The 15358-nt window shown below is 36.0% G+C and overlaps 1 protein-coding gene across 4 annotated transcripts in view; it reads left to right on the forward strand.

Annotated features, from left to right (window-relative positions):
• The window catches only part of SULF2 (sulfatase 2), a 122762-nt gene that overhangs the window by 13014 nt on the left and 94390 nt on the right, over window positions 1-15358 (forward strand). Inside the window, exon 2 of one of the 4 annotated variants that reach the window (XM_048321460.1) lies at window positions 7330-7396. The exons of the other annotated variants lie outside the window; for them this stretch is intronic. The gene's annotated coding sequence lies outside the window, so the exon portion shown is untranslated. The remainder of the gene's footprint in view (window positions 1-7329; window positions 7397-15358) is intronic. 4 annotated transcript variants of the gene reach the window in all.

Here is a 15358-nt window from a genome sequence, read left to right on the forward strand (position 1 = left end):
AATTAAAAATTACCTGTTTAAGAATCTCAAAGGTAAAGATAGTACTGGACCACTGCAGCTAAGTAACATCCTGGCCTAATCCAGTACTCTTATTCTTACACCAAGGCAGTTACAGAGACCTGTCAAGCTCAGTGTTTTAGCTCTTGTTGCAGCTGATAATAGGCACTCTAGTGTGTAATAAGAATACAGACATAAAGAGGTATGATACTGAGAAGTCCCTATGGCTCTGCAAGTTCTACAAGTTCTACTGGGTTTACATGTCACAATTGGTAATCTTGATGGATTTTTTTTGCCTATAAATGTATGTTTTCACTAAATTGAGCCTGTACTACTGTTTTAACAATTCTTGACAATTTATGTTTGGATTGCGCTTTTCACAAAGATTTTGAAGCTTTCTTCTGGGTGGTAGTTCACAGTTTTGAGCTCTGTGTTGAGTATGGATCAATAAGGTGGTATGAAGAGAAGGGAACTAACTTGAGGATATATGTGTGACTATGATTAGAATAGGATTGTTTAATAAAAAAGACAGCTGAAAAAGAGAGGAAATTGTTAGAAAAATGTCAGGTTGAAACATAACATTTCCAATGAAAGAAAACACTTAATGATTCTCTGTGATTTAGGAGAACAGTACTTGTTAATTTAAAACTGTATTCTAAGTCCCATGTAAACTTTGTATTCAGACGCAGCAGCAATTAGAATTGCTTATCTGATGACCTATGAATGTGTCTGGTATATTGTGAAGGTTATTGTGTTCGAGTTGGAATATGGTAAGGATTTCTTTGACTCTTAGTAGGCATAGAGCTGAGGCACTTAATAAACTATTTTCCCAGAAAGCCTTTTATGGGTTGATTTACTGTGTTGTAAAAAAAAGTCTCAGGAGTGTAGTAACATTTAGCTGGCTATAAATTTTAGATTTTACTGAACATTGTGTGTCATCTGTTGGAGGTTGGGGTGAAAACAAATTCCAAACAATGACACTAAAGCATATGGTGTGGAAACCATACTGTGTTGGGGGATGATTTGTTTGGGGGTTCTTCTGATGTCTAAACGCTATTATGTTTTACATCATCTGCTCTAGAAACCCTGTGCTGCAGAAATTGTACATTCACATGATGATGAAGTTAGACTGAATAGTACTACAGAATGGAGTTTTGTTAAACACTGGTTTTATTTTTTTATTTTCAATTCTGATCTTGATGCAAGTTTTGGAAAGAGAACTCAAGAGAGTTCTCAAGAGAACACATTTCTGTAGCTTGCATGAAGTGAAGAAAAGTGATAGGTTTATAAGTTACTAATGCAGGTGCTATATGTTTCTGAATTTTAGGAAAGCTACATGTAATAAATACTTTGCTGCAGAGAATTAAAAGTCTTGAAGTTACTGCTTTAGATCTATTTATTTTTGTATTCTGTCTAATCCTGTTTCAAGGCCTTAAGATCAACCTACTTAAAAAAAAGTGAATCAACGCCACTGGTTTGAAATCCATTATACTTAAGAGCAAAACCAAAGAGTGTTATTTTGCTTTTTTCTTTGAGCTGTTTAGACTGGGATTTTAAAGCTTTCCTACAGTTGTGCAAGATAATTAAGTGATTCATGAGATAATTTAATTTCTAGCAGGTGGAGCTTTCAGAAAATCACCTAACAGCAGAAGAGTTTGTAATGATATGCAAACCTCTCTTAAGTATGGCTGCTGATATTGGGCTGTTCCTTGCCACCTTTGTTTTTTAGAGCTGTGGTTTGTTAATATATTAGCTATACATCCATTTTGTTGTGAAAACTGTGATCTTATACCTCTATGAGGGCAGGGTTTTTTCTCTTGAAAATTGTACCTTTGGCTTTTTACCTTCCACTGTGTACATCTTAGTGTTCTATTCATGCCTTGCAAAGCTTTAAATAGAACTTGCTGTTTGTGTCTTTCCTGAATCATGCATTCATCAGCATGTGTGATATATTATTAATCTTTAATCTAAGGATTCAAGTATTGTCACAGAAAACATGCATCTTAACCTCTTCTAATATTGCCAAGATTGGAAAAAAGACACCAAAATCATAAATTTCACTTCTTTTTCTTATGAGTGTTTTAGAGCAAAATAAAATTGCTCCGTTCATACTTACAAAAGCTTATAAACTGGGGAACAGGTGGGAAAACCATATTTATGGAGGATGATGGGATACACAGTTGCTTGGTTTAACATTGTTCTACCAGTAAGAACTACCTGCCATGAGTTGAAGCTCAAGTACTCACATCATAAAGTACTTGTTTTGTTTCTGTGGATGTATTGTAAGCAATACTAACTGTAGAAGGAGGAAAGACTGAATTTTGGGAAGCTTCAGTAAACCTCTTGTGGTGTACTGAACTTTAATCATGTCCCGTGAATTTCGTGTGCTCGTGTTGTGAGCAAAGATGCAGGAAACCAAAATGCTGAAATTTACAAAGTGTCTACAAAACTTTCAAGAAATTGTCCAGATGTGTTCTTACTCTAATCTTTAGTTTAGTTTACTCATCTAAGACAGTTATTAAGTGTGGCCACTTGGACTTTTTGTAAGCTGGATCTAGGCTCAGCTTGATTCTGATTCAGTCTTTTTTTCAATTTCTTCCTTTTTCCCAATGTTTGTAAGGTAGACTTTTTTTCTTTTTTAAAAAAAGCTATTATATGGCCTAAAAAGTCCCATTTATGGACAGTAGGGACTCTATAAAAAGAAAATAAGGTCGGATTCAAAATTCTGCCAAATTTTGTATGGTGTTAAGTTCCTTCTCTCAGTTGTTGCAACTAATTTTAGTACAACTGTTGAGATGACCTGTTGATTTTCAGATAAATGTTTGTTTTCTGCAGACTGATAATTCAGTGAAATTTATTAATGATAATTTAGGAATTTGGTGAAAAATAAATACAAATCATCAAATAGAACTGGATCACTTTAGAATGCAAATGCTAGAGTATGGTAATACTCATACAGTGAATATGGAATAAAGAAGATATAGAGCCCTATGGTGTAGTTGCTACCATCAAACTATTGGAGTGACAATTTTAAGATGGTTAAACACATGCTATTGCAAAGCAGAATAACTTTTGGAGATAAGATGAGGTGTTTTAAAGTCACCTTTATATGAAGTTAAGGGGAGAAACAGGTGAAAGGACATAAAGAAAAGTTTGAAGCTTTTGGGCTTTTCTGCCATTTATCCTCTTCACCATTGCTATCCTGATCCCATTCTGGGACTTCGATTCTGACTGGCAGTGCCTACCTACTGCAAATCCTGTAGTTTGACCTCAAGGGCTTGTAACATTAGAGATCAATATGTTCAGAGATCAATATGTTTATGTGAGTTAAGTGTTTGAGGTGGATGCGTGTGTGGGATTCTTATATGTGGGGGGCCATTGGGAGGTTTCCAGGTCAGGGAGGAGTGGGAGGTGCAGGAATCTTGGTGTGGGACAGAAACATGCTACCTGGGATATTCAGCTGAAGCGGAGCTGGGACAGTGACCTCAGTTTAAGTAGAAAATGTAGCTGCTGTAAATGGAAATGGCTGTTCAGAGAGCTGCAAGGGGATAGGCTTGTACCACCACATAGTTTTGTTCTAATGCTTGGCTGGGGTGTGCAGAAATCATTCCTTTGGCTGCTGAGCAGTAAATGTTTGCAACCTTGATATTAGGGGTAAGAGAGGGTTTTCTTCCCCTCACCCCACCCCTCCCTTCAATTGTTGCCATCTGAGCAAGAGAAGATACTGTGTTTATGTACAAAAATGCATTATTTAGGTATTGATTAATTATATGTGGTGTGAAAAATACAATTTAGATGAAGCTACAATATTCAAATGGAATTATTTTATTTTCAAATTCATTTTTTGGTAAAGAAATACTTGCCTAGTAATTTGCTGGTTTAGTTATATAAATTCCTGGGTGCAGGGGTCACCCTTGTTGCAAAACTTATTCTCAAGTCTAGCACAGATTGGACTTTTACTTATTTTTCACTTTAACTTTGGGTTTTGTATTGAATAGGAGTTTGTTGACTCTGGATCCTTATTACCTGTTGGTTACTTTTACTGAAAATGGAGTATTTCAGATTAAAATGGCATCTTAGAGGGAAAATGTTCAGTTTATCTTTAAGTCAAAATTTTAGTGCCACATGTTCCACCTAAAATTTTGGTCTGCACACCCACACCATTCAACTACTCTAGTTTGTTTTCTATATGTAATTATTTACTAGTGCACCTTGTCTGCTGCCACTTCTGATCTTTTTGGTTTTTTCCCTTGCACAGCAGCAGAAGAGAGGAAAATGTTAAGAACAAGGGACTAGCTATAAACATGATAGCAGCCATGGAAATTAAGATCTTTTTAGTTCTCTCTAACCTAGACCTGGTTGGTAGTCTCTCAGTTTAACCTGATATGACTACAGGATTCTCGATAATTCATGCAGTCTTTCCAAACCCTCTTCTTTAGTGCAGACTGATGCAAATCTGTTGGCTACAAACAGGTTCTAAATGTTTATTTAGTATTGCCAATTCTTGCAATGTTTGGGCTATTGGACCTCTTATGTTAGAGCTGCTGAGGTATTTTGTTCGTCAGAGACTGTATTGAGACAAAATACTTGCATATGTTATTTAGGTGTTGATCAGACTCATTAAAACATAATGGTTTGGGTTTTTTTCTTAACCCACATAACATTTTTTTTAGACTTGTGTTTTGACTACTTTCTTGCAAACCCTGTTTTGAAGGAAAAGCTTACTTAAATATTTTCCAGTGTAGTAAAAAAAAAAAAGGGGGGAGACAAAACCCCAGACTGTATACAATGCTAAATATTCAGTATTTGTGCATGTATTTGAATACTTAGATTCAGAACCATTTAAGCTGTATGCATGTGTGTGTATACAGTGTACTTTGTTTCATCAAAATAATGTGAAATTAGTTAAAAGTGGTATGAATCATGACAGACATGGTGCCTTGGTATCTAAGATACATCAGCATGCTGATAAGTTACTTACTTTCCTGCTGTGAGAACTGGTCGCTGTATTTGATTCTTTAGCCGAATACAAACTAAATTAAATCTGCAGTGACCTATATTGTGCTCTAGCTAATGACCCAGTTAACCTCTGGTTAATTTTCTGTCTCTTGGTGTCCTGGGAACAGGGACATGTTTATTTCAGTTACCACAAACCTTTAGAAATGTGCCACTGGCATTTATTATTCCAGAGCTCTGTGTTTTAACAGAAATTAGCTAATGGGCCATGGGGGTCTGCAGAAGTTGTAGAATGCCAATGAGGAGCTCTCTTTCATTTTTCCTCCACCCTGATTTACATGACTAAGCTTTTAGCTTTTCTTGATTTTTTGTTTTGTTTCTTGAGTATTGATCTGTCTCCTGTGGAGGAAACAAGCTATTTGCTTAAAGTGCAGGAGGACATTACTGCTGGCAGCTTCCCAGGAGCTCCCTTCTTTTTCATGCTTTAAATTAAACTAGAACCAGTACAGATGTTGGTAGGGAAGTTTGTAACTGATGCAAGTCTATTATTGCATGGCTGTGTTATGCAAATAAGTCTGAATATAACCACAAAATAATAACGAAGATCTTGTCTTAAGGGCAGATCTGAATACCGCTTTTCTGATGCAAATGAGATTCTCTGGCACCTGGGTGGGCTCATGCATGAAGTATATATTCTTTTTAAGAAAGTGAAATTATACAACAGTCAGTTGAAAAAGGTGGAATGATTATTCACACCAATTTGTAGTAGCAGTTCATACTGTCTGTGTCACAGATCTATTAAGTAATGCATAATCCAAAACAACCTAAGCATTTTCTGACAATTAGAACATCGAGTGTTTACAGGGTGAGGCCTTGAGCTGCTCTAGAGCTAATCCTTTCTGCGCTGTCTGTTCCTTGAAGTTTTTACCACAGGTTTCCTTTGGAGATAAAATCTTTACTTATTTTTTGTTTTGCCTGTGGCAGCAAGAGCATCTAGAAACAACTTACTGAGTGCTCTGCAAAAAGCAGACAGAAACACTTCTACAGCAATCCTGAGTCCTGTGTTGGCCATGCAGACAGATGGGTTTGGTGGGGGAGTGTGGAATTTTGGGCTGTTATAGGACACTGATTCAGACACTTGTTTTTGTTTGGGACTTCTTATGACATAAGAGTTGTTTCTGGATGATTATACATTACAAATATGCAATATCAAGAGGGACAGGTGAAATTTCCATTAACAGATTCTTGGGAACTTGGTCTGTTCAATCAGGTGGCTTAGAGCACCACACCAAATAAGCAGTGTCTTTGCTTGGTGTATGCCTTGGGTATGTTCTGCAATTTTGCTAGAGATCAGCTGCCTCCACCAACTGGGAAGAACTGGCATATGCTGTTATCTGTCCTCATTTCCTTGTTACCTCTAAAATACATTGAACATAATAAAAACATTCCTGTGGCAGGAAGCTTTATTGCTTGCTGTGAAACCACTGCCACCCAAGCGGGACTTTGCATATATTCTACCTGGTGGTTAAACCAAATTTTTCCTCTATTCTAAGAGCCTGTATGTAAAGGATCTGCCACATTGTATCCTACTGGGCACTGCAGCCCTTCTTTTTTTAAGGGTGAGGAAGAAAAAGTGATTCTGTAGAAATAATGCTGAAGTTGTGGTTTGTTATGTTGTTACAATGTGGCTTTGTGCCTAATTTAAATGATAAAAATGTGTCCTGTGTTTTCCTGGGATTTTTGTTTTGGTTTCTTTTTCTTACGGCAGCAGAAGAAGTAGAATACAGCCTCTGTCTTGTTCTAGTTTTCTTGAAAATTAAGTTGAAACAATGGGAATTTTAAGTTGTGAGATATTAAATCCCTCTCTCTCTACTGACTGGAGCATCTTGAAAATGAGAACTTTTTCTGTCAGTCATCTGAGAGTACAGGGAATTCTATGTATAAAGGGAGCTGAAGTGCCCCACAGCTTAGTCCCTGCTCTTTTCTTTTTATGAGCTTATTCTGTCAGGGTCTGTTAGTTTTGGTATTGTTAGCTGTTTAACAGGATTTCAGACTTGGTGGTGGTCTCCATGGGTCCTTTCCCTATTTCAACTCTGAGTATTCCTACTGCTAGAGGCAAAAACCAACTGTGACTGAGAAGATTGGAATTACACACAGTGTAATTCCCTTATTCATAAATTTACAGGGGAATTGCTTCTCTTGGTTAGTGGTTGAGAAGCACCAGATTGCAAGCTTTTGAAAGGGTGGGTATATGCTTTTCAGATAGTTCAAATCCTAAACTCAGCAATATCTCTTGTGTTTAAAAAGAAATTAATGAGATAAGTTATTCCTGTATAGATATAGCTAAAGTTTCTATTAATTTGTACAAATTTTCAGTTGCTGCTATTAAGCCAGGAAGAACTTTCTCAAATTGAAGGCTGAACCTGAATTCCTTCAAGACCAGGTAAGAATATACTGAGTTGATTATACTGTGTTCTGGATAATATTTTCATGTGGTATGTGTTCAGATTAAGTTTTGTGAGTAAAACTAATTTTGCCCTCTTGTTGATGGGGCAATCTGGCATCATGCATTCATTTATCACAAATAATTTCTGAGTACCTCACAATGCAATGGACTTTTATGTGATTAACTTTTTAAGGTGAAGGTAGGGAAGCATGAGAACAACAGACAGTGGAAAAAGTTTGAAATATTTCTGAAATAGTATTTCAGAAAGAAATTTCAGAAATTCTCTTCACTGAATATGACTCTCATTGCACGTGCATTTACAAAAAGGGAAAAGATTTTAAAAAATATTTTGAAATATCGCCAAAGATTTCATATAGTACTTGATGAATATCATAATAAATAATATCTCTGAAATACTTCTGTTCATAGAAAAGAAATTACCTCCCTAACGGTTCTTAATTTCAATTACTTAACCGAACTTATCAGAGACTCTGCTCTTGTGTTTGATTTCTTTCTTCAGTGCAACTTTGACACATGCAGGAAGGTTAACAGCCATTGCTTACATTCTGGGCACTTGAGGACACTTTAGATACTACCACTCTTTGTCTCAAAGGTCTGAAAATACTTTGCATAAATATTCTATAATGTGGGTATGGTATGAAGAAGCTCGTCTCCTGTATTTGTGCCTGAAAGTAGTTCTGTTTGAAGTGTAAACACTAATGGAAAAAACAGTATGTTATTTTGAGAATAGATTTGTATTTAAAAGGCAAATATGTAAAAAACAGAGTTGGGTTTTGATATTTTAAACATGACTATTAATGGCATTCGTGAATCTACTTGTTTAGCCTGATGGATAGAATTTCAAAAACCTTCTTCTTAAACATTAAAATGTATATTGCCATACAGCTCTAGGGGTATGGACTACAGGAAATTAGTGCTGGCTGTTTATGGGTACTGATTCCATTACTGTACCCAAGATCTCAATACATATTTAGTGTATTGAAATCTATCCTGTTACAGTTTTCTTTTTAAACAATATATCTAAAAACTCTGAAACAAAATACCAAGCTTTTAATTATCATCTGCCTCTTTTCCTCTTTTCTCCTCTTGGTGCTCCCTAATAGTTGTGAGCAGGACAACAATTAATCTGCCAAGTAGTTTTCAACACAGAGTGCAGACTTCAAGTACCTTCTGTCAATCCACTTTTCTTCCAGGCAGAATTTAACAAGACATTGTGATCTCTCCAGGTACTGCAGATGCTCAATACTGAAAAAAGAAACCTACCTCATATCACAGTGTTTTCCTAAACTGCAAGGCTAAAGCCTTTTTGAGAATGTTTCTAGAAAGAATAAAGCATGCTGTGTTGAATATTGTTGAATTAGTACATAGTTTCAGCCTTTAAATATATGTAGAATAATTCGGATTTTTCTTTTCCCCCCCATCCAACTGTCTTGAAGTCTGCAAAACTTCAGAATAACAAGTTAATGAAAAATAGCAGATGCTTCCTGTAGAGAAATATCTGTAACTGGTTTTCTATTTTGGGAGAAAAATGTCTGTTCAAGTGGGAACAACAGTTGTGTCAACTGCTGGAAAGTACAGTAGGTATTTGTTAATGTACACAGAATAACGCTGACATTTTCTCACAAGTATACCTTTTGTCTTAAAGGATTTTCACAATAAAAATATCATACTCTGTAATACACATTTGTGTCAAAATCAATATGCAAGGTATGTGGTTAAAAGATGAGTGCAGTTGGTATTTGAACATCAGTTATTATTGACGCTGTTCCTATACTCTGTACACTTCGAGGCAATTAATGGCAGTGTTGCGATCCTTCAAGAAAAATTAATTGTCCCTGCTAATTCAGTTCCCATGTTTCATTCTTAACCCTGTTTTCTGATAGCCCAGCAGGTTTGGAGAGCTGGTGTTTGTTTATACAGAATGTTTCATTGCTTTGAGGGGAGGACGTGAACATTTAAAAGTTCAGCAGCTGTTTCAGGTCACAGCTTAAGCAGCTCTTTCATTTTGAATGATTTATTTAGTTGAGCTCTCATTGAGACATTAGCAGTTTGCAGAGACGGTAGCCATGTGACGAAAAGATCCTAATTTGTCAGCTTGAGAGAAGGGGAGGTTTGTTTCTCAGAAAGAAACATTCAGTTTCTCAGAAAGAAAAAAGCATTAGTTCATTTTGTGGGTCTGACATGTTGGCTATCCCCAGATACAGTTTTGAAGGAAAGATGGCTATCAGCCATGCATTTGTGATTAGAGACTGAAAAGTGGAGAAGGGGAGGTGACTGTGTGAGGTTAAATGAAGGTAGCAGAGATTGGAATAGGATATTTCTTCTGAAAGACGTGAGAGATGGTACATCTGTGCACATTTGATGCCTGAGAGGGTAAACTAGAGGGAGTTGTCAGAACTGTGAGCAGATATGAATATGAAGCTGAGCTTTCCCCCATTCTGAGAATAAGATACAGTACATGACATTAAAAAGAAATAACTGCAGTGCTAAATAAGATACAAGTATAAAGTATATACCTCTTAACTGACTCACTTGCTATGGCAGTTCACAACAGTAGGAAGTTTGTCAGATGTATGGCACAAAAATATAATTCAAAATGAGTTTGACAATAATGCTGAAGTCATTAGATGCAAACCTCATCTGCAGGAGTAAATTGATAATTTCTAGAAATGAAGAAGAATGATTGATGTCACCTGTATGTAAATTGTCATGCTTTGGCTGAACATGTATTATCAGGGTGACAGAGGGTTTCACCTTTTTTGAAATATCGCATCTTGGCACTTGGAGGGAGTAGGACAAGAGCAGGATTAGATGATGGTGTTCCCATTGAGGTAATGCTTTTTTAAGTGCCTATCTAGAAGCTGGTTGCATTTCAAGTTGGTGATGCTTGTCCCTATGGATAAGAGTAGGTTTTATTGGCATACTTGTAGAATGTGATTCAAGTAATGCTATTGATAGATGTCTGTAGTTACTATTTGTATAAAATTGCATTTAGTAATCTTAGTGTTCCTTAATTATATTATTGACCTAATCTGATTAGCTCAGTTGGTTAGAGCATGGTACTAATAACACCATGGTTCGATCCCTTATAGACCTTTCACTTCAGATTTGGAGTTCATGATCTTTGTGGCTTATTTCCAACTCAGAATATTCTGAGATTCTGTGACTGGCAAAAGTATCTTCTTAAGTGTCTACTTTACTCACACCTACAATTGCTTTGTATATCAATTAATTTAACACAAATAATCCAGATCATATTCTGGAAAAATCCATTTTGAAACCAGACTATTTCTGTACTCTTGCATTATGGAAGGATACTGAGATTTCTGAACAGTTATCCTTTGAGTGTATTGTAACCAGAACTAACTGAATGCCAGAACATTAATGTTCTTTTACTCATGAACTTTTGCTATAACCTTATAACCTAAGTTCTTAAAATTAGGGTTTTATATTTTCCCAGAATCATAGAATCACTGTATTATTCGGGTTGGAAGGGACCTTACAGATCATCTTGTTCCAACTCCACTGCCATGGGCAAGGATGCCTTCCATTAGACCAGCTTGCTCAGAGCCCCGTCAACCTGACCTTGAACACTTCCAGGAATGGGAATTTTATGCTGACAATTATTGATAGAGGCAAATGGTATTGAGAATCTAGAATGGGTATGTATCTCTAATATTAGATACCCATTTTGCATGCTTGTGTGTACAGTTTATATATTTTTAATAGATTTACTTACTACAGTAACAGATTAAAAACGGGAGTTTCAGGGATTTTATTCTTTAGATGTGTTTAACTTCGCCTTTCTGCAAGTGTAATACATTGATCTCTACTAATATGTGTTTCTTATGGATACTGGAACTTCATATACAATGTTTAAAATGATTGACATTAGAAATATATACTCCTCTGGTTTTAGCCTACTTAAGCTAGGAAATCTCTGTGTGTTTGTATGTGTGTGTGTGTGTGTGTATATATATATGACATACAGAAGTTAGGCTTGGCTTGTAATTTTTGACAGCTTCATACACCCAGTCACTAAAATTGGTCTAGCAAGATTGTTCTGATATGCAGGAAATGTATTCTTCATTGTTCTGCTTGAGTAAACATTCTGTTGGTCCCTGCTATTTTGGGGTATTTTGGTCTCTTTTGATACTTGTCTTTTTTTTCTCCTTTTTCTATTTTCTCTGCATCTCTGCCCCATGTGTACATTGGATGCTTGAAAAATACAAGTGTTTCAAAACAGAGAGGAACCCTTTAGGCCAGAATAAATTGGTATTTTTGGCTTGTAACACAAGGATTTATGGCAAATATTATATTCCTTGCAGATCTGTGCGATCTACACTGGTAATACATACAATTGCACTTCATCAGAGTGAATGAAAGTTTATGTTTTCCTTTGGCTGTAGGTAGTATGTGAGAGACACCATCAGTCACTATCAGAAACTTGTGCATCGGACATGCCTCTGAATGCCAGCTTTCTTGGGACACAAGAACTGGATGACATTTCATTTGTGAAGTCTTTTTCTTATTATTTTTGTACATAGTTTCTTGCATGATTGTAGGTGATGATGCAGGGGACAAAGACAATATAAAAATTTTAACTGTGGCACATGATACATACAGAAAGGACAAGGAAGTGGAATTAAACCACTGTGCAGAAAGATAAATAACACCAATTAAATATTGGTTCATTTCTGAAAATATTCTAATATTGGGGTGTTAATTTTTAAGAAAATGCAGCTGTCCTCAGATATGAGTAGTATTTGTTGCAGCAGGAACAATTTTTTTAGTAGTATGGCTGAACTAAATCTCTTGAAATAGCCAAAATACAATGGATATAAATCACTTTCCTAGTGTTGCAATGACACAAAAAACTCCCCAGTCCTGCATGGACGTTTCAGTTAATGTAGATTTCACGTCAAAGTATTTTCAATAAAAGGAGTATAGAAAAAAATCTACTCTTTTTAACAATTGAAAAATAATTAGTAGCTGTATTGTTTCTAAAGAAAAGTATTTTTGAAATCAAAGTATAGCACGAGTGTTAAGGATTGTCTACACGAAGGCCTGATGTGAGCTTTTCTGAATAGAATGAAGTGAATAGTTTTGTTTGGAGCAGTATTTCCTTGTATAAATGAATAGTGATTGTTCGTTTTAATATGCAATAAAAAATAAATTCAGGCTGTATGGAGCAATGGAGAGTATTAGGTTGTGTGCATATAAACAATTATTCTTTGTTTAAGTCTCTAGTAGATTTACAGAGCAAACATTCTAAAATGTGCAGAGAGATAGCTCTGGCTTTTGAGGCTGAATTCTGTGGTGCACTGGTGGTATAACACACCTGCATCTCTGGAAGAACTTTATTAAGGAAGTGCTGAGTCTGTTCTCTTGGCTCAATGTTTAACTATAGCGCATGCTAAAAACTACTGAATTCCTGTTCTTGGAGTAATTGAGTGGTTTTATTCTGATTAGATGTGTTATTTTTCCTTTTGTCTGAATGTCCTGTAAGTCTGTTCTTCGTTGTTTAGTATCTTATGTATATGGTAAGATTTAATCTTGAGATAAGTAGGTCCAGACAGTGGTTTAGAATTAATTTCAAATATGAAAATATTTTTCATTTATGGCCACATGAATGACAAGTGTTTATCACATCACTATCTTATCTCCATACAAGCTTAAGATATAAAGGGAAGTATGCATTTAATTACTTTAATTTCAGTCAAGTCTTCTCTAAAAGATGTTTTGTAACCTCAAATTATTAGCCATTTGCTTACTCACCAGAGAATTCCTGATAAAAATGGTCAAGTGTTCTACTAGGAAAACAAAATTCTTGTTCTCTCGTCCTGTACCCGTTACTCTGGTGAGAAAATTTGATCAAATCAACAAATAAAAAAATTGAACAACTCTTATGTTACTATTATAAAAGAAAAAATAATTTCTGCATTTCAAGAAATGGAATAAAGATGAGCAAACTTTACCTTTCAAAACTTTTAGGTTTCTCTGTGAGTATTTTGCATAGCTTGAATTGTTATATTGTAGACCAAGGAAGTTATTGAGCAACCTTTGAGACTGATTGTATGTAAGCGCAAATAATAATGAGGGATAATGAGAAACACTGCAAAAGTTCTATTAAGAAATAATACTATAATTTTTAATATAAATATAAAATGAATAAATATAATAATATCTAAATGGTTTAAAGCACAAGCAGCTGCTAGTTGTAGTGGTTGCGTACTTCTTTATAGTTCCTCCAATCTTAGGAATTTGGAGCATGTTGGATTTAGCTTAGCTACAGTAGTTCAGGTTTTTGGCAGTCATGTACAGGCTATGCTCAAACCTTCTTAACTTAAAGTAGATTTAAGGGGATTTTTAGATGTTGGATTTTTTTCTTATATAAAACAATGTTAGGCATTTTCTTTGGTTGACATAGTTACTACTGTTCCTAGTATGATAAAGCAAGAGGAAGGAAAAATTTCTTAGCGGTTCATATGAGCTACTAAAGAAACCTCTCATAAGATTAATTCTAAATCATAAAGAGAAACCATTCTGCTGACTTTGCTGTTGTGTAACCTTTCAGTAGAATCACATCTTTATTTTGTTTATTTCTTCCACTCTTCTAGTAATCTGGCTTTGTCTCCCCGTTTAACAGGAAATTTTAATGGAAAGCTGTGGTGTGTTTGGCTCCCATTCTTTTCTGCAGACAATGTTAGTAGTAAAGAGCTCCTCATGAAGAAATGCGTCTCTCTTGCGTGCCCAGATTCAATTCCGTATACTCGTGTATGCTCCTTGTCTGTGTCACAGCACAGTGTATGGTCCTCAAAAACTGCAAATTTGTCTGCTCACTGGAAAATTAAGTTCAGGGGGATTTCAAAGTGAAAACTGATTGTCACTGAAGAGGGATTGATTAATGTCTGTGTGAGAACTGCAATTTTGAACCTGAGCTGCTAGTGAATGAGGATTGCAACTGTTTTAACAGCTAGGGGTATGCTGCTGTTAAATACTAAACATTGACCCACCCCTTTTAAGTTTAATTTTATGCTTGTAAAGTTGAGCACTCAAGTGGTCTTTTTGTTTGGTCCCTTGCACAAGTATATTATCATTATATGTGTCCATGTCATAAACGTGTGGTTTCTGTGTTCCAGGGTCCAGTAGGCAGGACAGGTGGAGCTTACTGCACCAGATAACTGCAGCACTTTCTCACTGTCCTGTTGCCTGGCGTATCAGACACTGTACAACAGTGAACCTGAATGCTATTTCGGATAACTTACAGTGACTGTCAACGTATCTAAGTACTTTGTGATTATTACAGGGTTTGAAAATCGGTGTCATTACTGCACTGTTCCAGACAAAGTGGAGATAGGTGTGGCACGATTTAGATTAAAACTTTGTGATTATTTTAGGAATATGGGGGACTGATTTATCTAGATGACTTTGCATTTTCGGAGCATTTTACAGCATAATTGTTATAAACATTTCTTTGGCTTCATTTGCAGTGTAGCACATACAGTGCTTCTGAGTTACTCAGTTAACACCCAGGAGATGGTGACCATAGCAATAGGTATCAGCTGTGGGAAAAAGCCTTGCTCTAACTAATTTCTTGGTCATGCAGCAGAAGTTATTAATAGTTAAATGTTAGTGTAATTGCTCACCATTGAGCATGCTTTTTCTGGTGAAGGGTTATTTTGTTCTTGCTTGGAATTTCTTGGGTTAGTTTTGTTTGCTTTTGCTGTCACATGGAAGACTGCTGCAGGCCAGTCTGTAAGAGCAGTGGGAACCTTCACATTCATACTATCGTGTTCTACTTAATGAGTGTAGTTAGTGCTGTAGTAACTTTTGTTATCCTCTGCATGTGAGCGAGCTATGTGGCCTTGCCAGAAACCTAAATAGTTTTATGCCAACAGAAGGAGGGCTTCAGCAGCTGAGGGATTCTAGATTTAC

Source organism: Corvus hawaiiensis, chromosome 17, assembly GCF_020740725.1.
Source record: "Corvus hawaiiensis isolate bCorHaw1 chromosome 17, bCorHaw1.pri.cur, whole genome shotgun sequence".
In the NCBI taxonomy this organism is placed as follows: Eukaryota; Metazoa; Chordata; class Aves; order Passeriformes; family Corvidae; genus Corvus; species Corvus hawaiiensis.